This window comes from Sarcophilus harrisii, chromosome 6, assembly GCF_902635505.1.
Source record: "Sarcophilus harrisii chromosome 6, mSarHar1.11, whole genome shotgun sequence".
Classification (NCBI taxonomy): Eukaryota; Metazoa; Chordata; class Mammalia; order Dasyuromorphia; family Dasyuridae; genus Sarcophilus; species Sarcophilus harrisii.
The window spans coordinates 189,787,866-189,800,302 of NC_045431.1; positions in this window are offsets into that span (position 1 = coordinate 189,787,866).

A 12,437-nucleotide genomic window follows, 5' to 3' on the forward strand; every position below is an offset into this window, starting at 1 on the left:
CTATAACATTCAACTTTATATGAACAATTGGTCAATTGTGTGAAGAAAGGACCAATTAAAAACTAAATCTTCAGTTCCAGAAAAGGTAATGAAAGGAGTAATTATTGTCATTGCAATGCATGCTGTAGTGGAGAAAAATCATGGGTCTTGGAATCAGAGAATCTGGGTTCAGATCCTGATTCTATCACTATAAATCTGAATAGCTTTAAGTAGTCATTTCCCTTCTCTGGGTCTCGATTTTCCCATCTTTAAAATTAAGAATCGGAGAAGAAGAGTTCTTCAGGTCTTTTTAGATCTAAATGCTATGACTCTTTGCTTAAAAAAGTTGCCACCACGTGGTCCTTCATTTGGATAACTCATGCTTTGATTTACAAATATTCGGTGTATTGCTTTGGGAGATTTGTGAAGTGAATCACAAATTCCTCTTTTCTGGATCTATGCTGCCCTGCCTATGATGAAGTTACAGATATAGATTAAATAATCATGTATTATAGTGTATCTGTTAGACTGTGACTCCTTGAGAGACTGGTCTTTTGCCTCTTTTTTTATCCCCAGCACAGAGTAGGTACTTAATAAATGTTACTGATTGATGGATTTCCACAAAGTTTTCCCTCCAATGTGTTAGCTCAGAGGCACTAAAGAAACCTATGTACAATGCCTAAATCCCACACAGATACAGACTACAGGGAGACCTGGCACACCAACACAGCTAGCAACTCACCTACACAGATGACTTTCGTTACATGGACAGGTGATACATATGCATAAACATAGCACACATGTGTTCCTCCGTGCCCTAATATCTCTACACATTCAGGGACATGCACAGAAATATCTATACACTGGGTATGTAGATAGAGATATAAATATCTGTTTGTGTGTGTGTGTGTGTGTGTGTATATATATATATATATATATATATATATATATGTTGTGGTATGTGCACTTATTCTGTGTCTGTATATATGTATGAATTGTACATATATGGGGTATATACATCAATATTCTGTACACATGTGTGCATTATATATACACACACATTACACACTCACATTTGATAATGAAATTATGTTCATTTTTCTCTCCTCTTGTATTCCTGAATCCCTCTCCAACATATAGTTAGATTTAGAAGACTGTGTTTAAGAGTCCCCAGGATCTGTGACTCTTCAATATCTATACATTGTGTATGTACATACACATATATACATGAATGCATGAATATGTGGTTTATAATAGGTGATATATGTGTGTTCTCTTGTATATACACACATGTAAGTATATTTGTGCACATGTGTATCTATACATACACGTACAATGGCTATATATTAAAGATGGAGCTCCCAAGGGAGCTCTGAACACAATTTTCTGAATCTAGTCCCATGATGAGAATGAATACAGGAATACAAGAGGAAAGAAAAAACAAACACAATTTCATTTTCAAATGTGTCTGTGCATACACAATATATAATGTTTCTACAAACTATATTATACACATCTATATTACATTACATACATGTATATACTGACCATGTGTGTATTTGAACATACATATTCAAATATATGCAATCACATCCTGCATTTCATACATAGATGTATACGTCTGATGCCGCCATCAGACGTATATGTAGATGCATATGTACACCAAATATACATTACAAGCTACATGTGTACCCTAGACATAAGCACATACATAATTGCATGCCTAAAATTAATGTTTATATGTATATGCACACACATGTATATATGTCATGTATGTGCAAACCACCTTGTAGACTATAAATCTATACATAATACAGTCACATGCATCCCACATTTGTCTATGTATTGCATGTATAAGTATATTGCACACACATAAACCACATGTACATCTTATACATATATGAATATATACATACCACATGCATCACATTAGTGCATGCATTTTCATTTGTGTACATACAGCACAATGCAAAAATTACACAACATTCTATAGAGTAGCATGTGTGCATTTGTGCACATATATGGACATGCATGTATATATTGCACCATATGTACATTACAAGCCACATTTATAGCCTATATTTGCATACATATAATTATATACACCATATTCTTGTTAATAAGTACATGTACTTATTTAACATGTATGGGACTACCTGCCATGTAGGGGAAGGAGTGGAGGGAAGGAGGGGAAAAGTTGGAACAGAAGTTTTTGCAAGGATCAAAGTTAAAAATTACCCAAGCTTATGTTTTGTCAATAAAAAGCTATAATAAAAAAGTACATATATTGAATATACCACATTTACATGAACAGACTACACTGTGTCCTATACATATGCATATACATATAATCTCATGCATTGCATTAGTGCATGTATGTGCATGTGCTTGTATACCTCATATACATTCACAAGCCTCATGTATATTCTATGCATTTTAAATATATGTACGTGTATGTGCATATGTGTTGTATAGAAAATATAAACCCCATGTGAATCCTTTACATACACACAAATATGTGCAATCTCACATCACAATCTCACACAATCACATGCATATACAACACAACTACCCATCCACACATACACTAACAATTTGTGTGTACAAAGTCCACACATCACATAAACTACATAAACATTCATCTATCCCTTCTTGTCTCTGTCCCTTCTGCTCCCTGGTCTCCTCATGTTAAGGGATCTCTCTCCTCATCAATACTTCTAAGTTGAACACACTTAAATTTTTCAGGGTGAGAGGCAAGGAGAAGCTCCTTGCCTTAGACAGCCTTTCAGTCTTGGAGCTCAAGTAGCCCCCTCCTCCCCAGTGCTAATTTCTTGAAGGCTGGTGAAGCCCCTCACCCACTGAGTCTCTCAGCCACCATCAGACGTCAAATGCGTTCTCCGGCACCCACCAAGCTAGAGCTTAACGACTTGTGGCTGCAGCTCGGAGCTCGTCAAGGGGAATTACTTGACTGGTGAGACTAAGCAGCAATTAGACACCTCAGCAGGAGCGGAAATGAGAAATGTGCTGTTTGGCCTTCAGAGGAGAAGGCGTTCCCTGGCTGCCCAAGCTCCCCAGTGAGCCTGATGGGAGGCAGTGCTGCTCCTTTGGGTTCAAGGAGAGATGAAAATCCATGTGGGTCAGGCTCTTCTTTCTAAGACGAGTCCAGATGGGAGAAAGATTCAATCTACCCTCAAAACATCCTCTTTTACCATTGTCAGTTTTCCCTAGTGCATGAAATTCCACCACTAACCATTAAACTCCCTTGGTTTAAAACACTGAAAATAGGAGGAGAAAAAAGTTCCCGCCAGAAGGATCATAAGTTTAGAGCAGAAAATGACTTTATTGATAATCTAGTCTGACCACTTCAATTTATAGTTAAGGACACTCAGTCTTGCAGAAAGTAAATGACTTATCCAGGATCATCCAGCTGGTAAATGTCCGATGCAAAATTTGAATTTCAAGCCTTCCTAATTCCAAGCCTAGCATTCCATCCACTATACCAAATCACCTCTTAGATGATAGACTTATCCACAAATTAAATAATAAGTATGACACCATATATTCTTATCATTCACTCAGTTTTTCCATGAGTTTTCACATGACAATAATTATATTATTATGCTTACCTTCCTATAATTTAATGACATGTGTCAGAAGCTTAGAACTCAGTAAGTGCCTTGAGCCTAGACATATAGAATTAAGAGAGGGACAGAATTTCTGACTTCTTCAAGAAGCTTGTGTTTTACTGGGGGAGGCAGCAGATGAGATATCAATATAAATTAGATTAACACAAGATTGGGTGTGATGAAAGCAGGGGAGATTCAGAACCCAAGGGGCCTCAGAAGATGTGAGGAAGGAGACATCTTTCAAATGGGGGATCTGGAAAAGTCCCATGATTTCAGAGCTTGAAGGAACTCCTTAGGAATCATCTAGAACAAAGTCTCTCCTCACTTTATAGATGCAGAAACTGAGTCTGAGAGAGAAAGAGAGAGAAAATATCACATATCCAAGCTCACACAGGTGGCTCAGGAGCAGATATAAGCTCCATAGCGAGTATTCTTTCTTCTTCTACAACATGTCAGCCAAAGAAATGGGTCTTGATATAATAAAATAATAATAAATTAATAATAATAACTAGCATTTGCATAGCACTTGAGGTTTATAAAATACCTTACAAATGTTATTTCATTTGTTTCTCTTGATAAGGTAGGTGCTGTTATCTTCATGTTATAGACAAAGAAACTGAGGCAGACAGAAAGTAATTTTCACTCACAGCTAGAAAATATCAAATACTGGATTTGAACTCAGATCTTCCTGATTCCAAGCCCAGTGATTTATCTACCATGTCGCCCACATTGCTAAGCTGTACTAAGTCTAAAAAAGATGTCAGATTGCTGATGGGGCTAGAGGCATGCCATGCGGATATCAATTGAAAGTACTGAGAATATTTACCCTAGAGAAGTCTGATGCTGGAGGATGGTGTCCTCATGCATTTAAAAAAGCATCATGTAGGAAGATGGCACTTCATCCATTTGACCTCAGAAGGATAACCAGTTACAATGAATAGAATTTGAAAGAGGCAGCTTTTTGCTCCCTTTGAGGAAAATAAAACCATTAGATTTATCTTAAAGTATAATAGACTACTTGAAAAGATAGTGGTACCCCTTCACTGCAGATCTTCTGACAGAGGTTGGATGGCCACTTTTCAGGGATGGTATAAAGGGAATGTCCATTCAGAAGCCAACTAAATCTGGTACCCTGTGAGGTTTTTTCCAGATCTGAAATTGTGGGATTCTGTGGCTCTGAGTCTGTTTCTCTTCCTGATTCTCCCAATTGAGTTTATGCTCTAAGCAGTTCTAGGACAAGTTGGGGTGGAGGTTGTTATGAGACCATTGAAACAGTTTCTTGATGAGTTTTCTTTCCTTCAAGCCTTCTCATATTCAACTGAACTTTACACAGTTATCAAAACAATTTCCATAAATGAACAAGTCTGATTTTCAGTCTTCTCTCCAAAAAAACCCTAAGTGAATCACTTTTAACTAGTCAACCTGACATTCAAGGCCTGATACAATTTGGTTCTAACTTTGATTGCTTGTCTTGCTTCTGATTGCCTTTATTCACCTACTCTGTGTTCCCAATTAACTATACTACATATTGTTTCCTAATCATATCCTGCCATCTTCCATCTCCCGCCATTAGTCAATACTAGTACTTGAAGCCTACAGGGCCTCATCTTCCTCTTCTCTACTGACTAAAATCCTCTTTTTCCTTCAAGGCCCTACTAAAGTGCCACCTCCTCCATGAAGCCTTCCCTGACCCACACATTCATATGTGCAGCTAAAAGTGCTACCTCCCTCATTGGATTTTCTTGGAATACATCTTCTGAATCTACCTTTTGTCTCTATCACTTTCTACCAAGAATCATAGTTGTGTGCATTTCATAGGTTTCCTATAGAAAGCAAGCTCATTTCATCTTTGTATCATCAGCACCAAGGACAGAGCCCTGTTCTTAGTATCTCTTGATTTGAATTGGGTTCTCTCTTCTTTTTGCTCCTATTCCAGGAATTTGTGAAATCCTTTAGATCTCAATCTTTCCATTGGAAAGATAATTTTTAAAGCATCCTCCCCATTCTCACCCTCAGAACTCACTGACATCACTAGAGTCTATCTTGTGTGGCTCTGAGAACAAACATGTATAATGTTTTCCTATGGATCACCTCCCATAGCTGTTCTGATGATGAATGGCTCAGAGACAGAACCAGAAATTATAATAATGATCTATCTCTACATCAGCAGCCCTGATACTCCCACTTCAGCTCTGCTTCCCTTAGATAGCTTTCCTATTGGTATCCTAAGTCCAATTTTCTCTTCAAAAGCAAGGCAGAAATTTGTAACTATGCCCAAAGGGCTATCAAACTGTGCATACCCTTTGGTCCAGCAGTGCCTTTATTGGACTTGTATCTCAAAGAGATCATAAAGGAGGGAAAGGGACCCACATGGGCAAAAATGTTTGTGGCAGCCCTGTTTGTAGTGGCAAGAAACTAGAAACTGAGTGGATGCCCATCAGTTGGGGAATGGCTAAATAAATTATGGTATATGAATATTATGGAATATTATTGTTCTATAAGAAATGATCAGCAAGATGATTTCAGAGACGCCTGGAGAGACTTACATGAGCTGATGCTAAGTGAAGTGAGCAGAACCAAGAGATCATTATACACGGCAACAAGAAGATTATACAATGATCAGTTCTAATGGATATGGTTCTTTTCAACAATGAGATGATTTAGGCCAGTTCCAATGATCTTATGATTAAGAGAGCCATCTGCACCCAAAAAGAGGACTGTGGGTGGGGACTGAAGGTGGATCACAGTATAGTATTTTCGCCTTTTTGCTGTTGTTTGCTTGCATTTTGTTTTCTTTCTCACTTTGCCCCCTTTTGATCTGATTTTTTTTGTGTAGCATGATAAATATGGAAATATGTACAGAAGAATTACACGTGTTCACCCTATATTGGTTAGGATATTATCCTAGAGGAGAGGTGAGAGAAGGGAGATAGAAAAATTTGGAACACAAGGTTTTGCAAAAGCAAATATTGAAAATTATCTTTGCATGTATTTCGAAAATAAAAAGCTATTATTTAAATTTTAAAAAAACCAGGACAGAAACTGCTCCTGAGATTACACCACAGCTATTTTGCCATGAGACTACATACAAGCAGCCAATCCCAGATGGAGCTCTCTTGGATAAGTCATGAAATCATAGCAATCAGAAATTAAAGAATCATTAGACAGACTGTAGTTCAACCTTTTATTTCTTAGTTGAGGTAACCAAGATTCAGAGAAAAGACACATAGTTATATAGTGAGGTAGTGATAAAGTCAAGACCAGGTTTCTTAAGTCTGATCCAGTGATCTAGGCACTTAACCATGCTATTTTGCACACCTTTATTGTTATGGGCCAGAACTGAATTTGAAACAAAGGATTCTTACAAGATACTAAGTCAGTGGAATTGATAGAGACAATGGTTAGTTAGGCTGATGCTTAACAGTTCTCTAGTTCAGTACATGTACTTAGTACTTACTATAGTTATACAAGATTCACACCTTTGATAAGAGACCATATAACTCGGACAAACTTGGCCAGAACCAGAACTAGAAAAGACAGAGAAGTGGTAGCAGGCTCTTCTCCTTCGCTTCTCCACTGAAACCAAGAACCAGAAGGTCTCCAGAAAACTAGCCAATCCCAAGTGAAGGAGATAAGACTTTGAAGGAAACAATAAAGTATTTGAATTTTAACTCCTGGCTACTCTTGTGGTGATTACTGAACTGAAACAAAGGCTGCCTCCAGAGACCCCAAGAAAACCTCAACAGAGAACATTACATTTTAGAGAGAATATTACAATTTATGAACACATGTCTGCTTCTGCCCACACAAGCCAGGTCAATATTTCCTTCATAGCCTTATGCAGAGGAGCTCAGAGGAGGAGAATCACAGAACTGGAATCACGGAATACGAAAGCTACAAGAGATCTTAGAACATATGTCAGAGTTAGAAGAGATGATAGAACAAAGAATTTCAGAAATGGAAGAGATTAAGAACAGAATATCAAAACTTGCAAGAGACATTAGAACATAGGATGGAGAATGTCAGAGCACAGGATTGAAGATATCAGAACTGGGAGACTTTAGAAAGTAGGTGAATATGAAGATATAAAATCTAGAGAGACTTGAAAACATTGACATTAGAGCTAAAGGAAACTTTAGAACAGAGTGAGCTGAAAATTGCCTTCTAGACGCTTCTGTGAGGAACACAGGATTCAAGATCTGGAAATAAAGAAACTTAGACAAATAAAACAGGAGGTTTATTATACCTTAGAACATAGAATCAAATTCAACCTAACCAACATTTATTATGTCCTATGAGGTGCAAGGCAATGTTTGTTTGTGAGGATACAAAGACTGAAATCAAATTGTCACTGCTCTCAAGGACCTTAAATTCTTCTTAGAAGTTGCAACATGTACATGAGTAAGGGCCGAGAAGAACCTTAGAGAAATAAACAGTATCAAAGCTAGGAGAGTCCTTGGCACCTAGAATGCTAGAGCTAGAAGGGACCTAAGCTCATAGACTGAGTTGAAAGGTGCATTTGATACCATTGAGTTCAACCTCTTCATTTTTACAAATGAGTGTACTAAGGCCCAAGGAGGACAAATGAGTGGGCTTAGTTAGAGTTAGTGTTGCTGGGTTCAAATCTCAACGTCAATATTTCCGAGTTTAGTGTGACCTAATCTTTAGTTTTCTCATTTGTAAAGTAAGGACAATAATGTTTGAACTACTTAGAGGTATTGAGAGGAAAATGCTTTGTAAACCTTTTCTGTTTTAAAAATAAAAGGAGAATTAGTATGTAGCACAAGCTCTGGGCTCATTCTCACAATCCTCACTTGTACCAGCAGATTGGGACCCCAGGCCAAGACTACCTATTATTTCTTTCCTCAGGATTCTAAGAAAATGCCAGAGATGGAAGATGATTTTCAAGTTTTATAGCTCACAAGCCCCCATCAGTGTGCTGCTTTCATTGATTGTCAGTTAATATCAATTAGTTAACCAGATTTAATTAGCTTTTAGTTGGTGCTATTTACTAAGGTGACATAGTAAAACATTTGGCACAAAAGAGCTCCCCAAAAGTCAGTGACATTTTCTCACAAGTATATAAAGAATCCAGGGGAAAATTGGCTGAAACCTATACAACTCACATGGCAAAGAGGGTAACTTTACAGGTCCTAGTAATCATTTTGCTTAAAATCTTTTCCCTATCTCTCATCCCTTTTGTAGAACATGCATGAAATTTCCCCAAAGGCATAATATGTGTGTGTGTTTGTGTGTGTGTTTCTGCAGGACTCCATGTAGAGTTCTTTAGTTGTTTTTCCTCAGTGTTGAATTTATTCCTTACCACCCAATGCAGACATAATTAACAATCACTGCTGTTTTGGAGACACTGCTAAGTAGTTGATGGTAGTCTTCCAAAATTTACAAAATTATCCTCTGGTAAAGAGAGGTGGTGAGGAGACTGACCTCTTACCCCATCCATGCAGGGGTTGTCTCGAAATTGTTTTCTCATGGTTCAGCACTGAAGTGATGGAATCTGGAGAACATTGTATACAGCAACAGCAAGATTAAATGATCATCAATTCTGATGGACATGACTTTTTTCCACAGCAAGATGATTCAAGTCAGTTCCAGTGGTCTTGTGATGAAGAGAGCCATCTGCATGCAGAGAGAGAACTGTGGGAAGTGAGTGTGGACCACAATATAGTATTTTCATATTTTTTGTTGCTGCTTTCTTGTCTTTTGTTTTCTTTCTCGTTTTTCCCTTTTTATCTGATTTTTCTTGTGCACCATGATAATTGTAGAAATATGTATAGAAGAACTGCACCTGTTTAACATATTGGATTACTTGCCATCTAGGGAAGGGAGTGGGGGAAAGGGAAGGAAAAAAATTGGAATGCAAAGTTTTGCAAGGGTGAATGTTCAAAATTATCTATGCAAATATTTTGAAAATAAAAGCTTTAATTAAAAAAAACTTTTAAATCACTAAATCAATATCAGTTAGACTTAGTTTCCTCATCTTATCTCAGCATCCTCATTTCCTGCATAATAAGGATAATAAGAACAACTGCCTCCAAGGGTTGCGCATAAAATAAGATAATATTTATAAAGTGCTTTGAAAACCCTAAAGAACTATATAAATGCTATCATGATTGGTATTTGTATTACTTGTAGATTTTTAAGAATAAATCCCAAGCCTTTCCTGTTGTTGTTTAGCAATTTTTGATTTTTTGTGATCCTATTTGGGGTTTTCTTGACAAAGATCCTGGAATATTTTGCCATTTCTTTCTCCAGTTCATTTTATAGATGAGGAAACTGAGGCAAATAGAGTTAAGGGACTTGCCCTGGGCCATACAGCTAATAAGTGTCAAAGACCAGATTTTAACCCTTCAGATTCAGGGTTCTAATCACTGTACCACCTACCTGCCCTCAAGTCTTTCCTAGTCCTCCTTAATCTTAGTGCCTTTCCTCTGAGACTACCCATAATTTATCCTGTTGGCAGCTTGTTTATACACGATAGCTTGCTTCTTGTCTTCCCTGTTATACTGTGAACTCCTTGAGGGTAGAGGGATGGGATTTTTAGGGGGAACCTTTTGGGGGTGGGGGATTGGTTTGGGTTTTTTTGCCTTTCTTTGTGGCCCTAAACACCCCGGACAGTACCTTGCACAAGCTACAGCTTATTGGAGTCCAGTTGAGAATTAGGTGACCGATTAGACACCAAAGGTGGAAGCAGGCTGGAAAGGGGCTCAGCAGTCCTCCAATCAGAGGTACTAGTCTTCTCTGAATACACATCCCCATTACCATGGCTCTCCCTGACACATAGTAGGTGCTTCATAAATGCTAGTTGACTGACTGGCTGGGTGATGTGACTTGAAGGTATCACAAATAGCTGTCCCAAAAATCTCTCATGCAAAATAAACATAGAACAATAAAGAGAGACAAAACTGTGCTATCCTAGTGATAGAGAGAAAGGGAATGCACATGCCCCCATTCTTTGAACAAGTGAGGTTCTATGGGTATAGAGTGCTGCCTGTACTATAAGAAGAGGCTGCTTCATTGGTTACTTTCTTTTAACTGGTTTTCTCTTTCTTTGTTACAGAGGAAGGCTCACCAGGGCATTCTATCTGAAAATGATTGTGATATAAAAACATCAATAAAATTTTTTTAAAAATAAAAATAAACAACAGCAGGTCAAGCCAAGCATTTTCCAGAGGAAAAGGAGGGGAAATGAGACATGTGAACTGTGTGTTCTTGTCTCCAGCAGATGGAGAACAGAACAGATCTTGTTAAGCCCTAAGACACAGAGATCTGTCTGTGGCTGAATTTGGAGCAAGGAGGGAGAGGGAAAGGGGGAGGGGAAAAGCCTCCACTTGTAAAAAAAAAACTGACCCTTACATGGGAACAGACTCGGTTTGATTATGGGTGTCAAGTGTCCGCACGAGAGCAATCATCGGGCAGCCAAGGTTCAGGCTCGGAGTCTCCCTGTGTCACTCGATCCATTTAGAGAGAAGGAGAAAAGTGAAAGCATCACTGGCTTCATGCTTTACTCTCTGACAGTATCCATCTTTCCAAATTGATTTTTGATATCCATAGTGACCTGGAAGGGAGACACAGCGATAACTCTCAGAAAGTGGAAAACAATATTATCGCCACAAATATGAATTACTGGCCGCCAGGTTAAATCTACTGTGCAGTGAATTATGTGACCCTGGAGCTCCTATAATTCTTTTGAATTTTATAGAGTCGGGAGTGGGGCCTGTGGGCTTTGACAAGCACTTAACAGCCAAAATTGGGCCTAAACAACTCTCTGGGACATTGGATTTGGCCCTCAGAGGCTTGGCACCACTTCATTTGGCTTTGAAAGCAAAAGATGACATTCATGCACTTCTGAAGTTAGAGGCTTTGTTTGCTGATTTTTTTATTGTAATTTATCTTGGCCTAAAGTCTCGTCCATACTATCTGCCTAGTGTAGCGAGGAAATAAAAAAGATGAGGTCTGTAGATATGGAATAGAAAGCCATAAAACCTCTGGCTCATGAGCATGGTATAGGGGAACGAACAATGGACTTGGAAATCAGAGGCCCTGGATTTGAATTTTAGCTCTTCTGTGTGCTAGCTATGTGATCTTGGACAAGTCTCTTCCTCTCTCTGGGCCTCAGTTTATCCTTTGTAAAATGAGATCATTGAGCTCACTAAGTTCTTTAAAATCTTGTTCAAATGTATGTGACTCTTCATGACTCCATTTGGGGTTTTCTTGGCAAAGTGTCTCCCCAAACCTATCCATTCCTCTACAATTGCCTAAATCTTCCCCTTAAAACACTGGACACTCCACCCAACTTGAATTTGTTAGTGTTCTCTGATCTCTTTGCATTTTCTATTACTCATGTCATTAATGCAGATCATTTCCCTGCCTCTAACATACTCCCCCCTTATCTCTGCCCACTGAAGTCATCTTTCTTTAAGACTAAACTAAGAAGTATCTCCTCCTGGAGACTTTCCCCAAAACCCAGAGCAAGCTGTCTCTCTAATTCTCCCAAGGTCTTTGTCCTCCTAACCTGTGTATGTGGTGTATTCCTTCATCTCTGATTATAATGAACATAAGAATATGCACATAGCAATTATTTAATATACCTGCTGATTTGTCATGTATGGCTTTCCTATTTATCCACAATTTTTAATCCTCCAGTAAGTAAGGAGAGTAGCAAGCTACCCATTTGACAGATCAGGAGATTAAAGCTAAATTGAAGAAATGGAGTCAGTCAAGAACTCAGGACCCGTGACAATGAATCCCAGGTGCTGTCCATGGTGCCACCCAGCCTTCAAAGATTAAATGGAAGCATGAGGCTGTATCAAT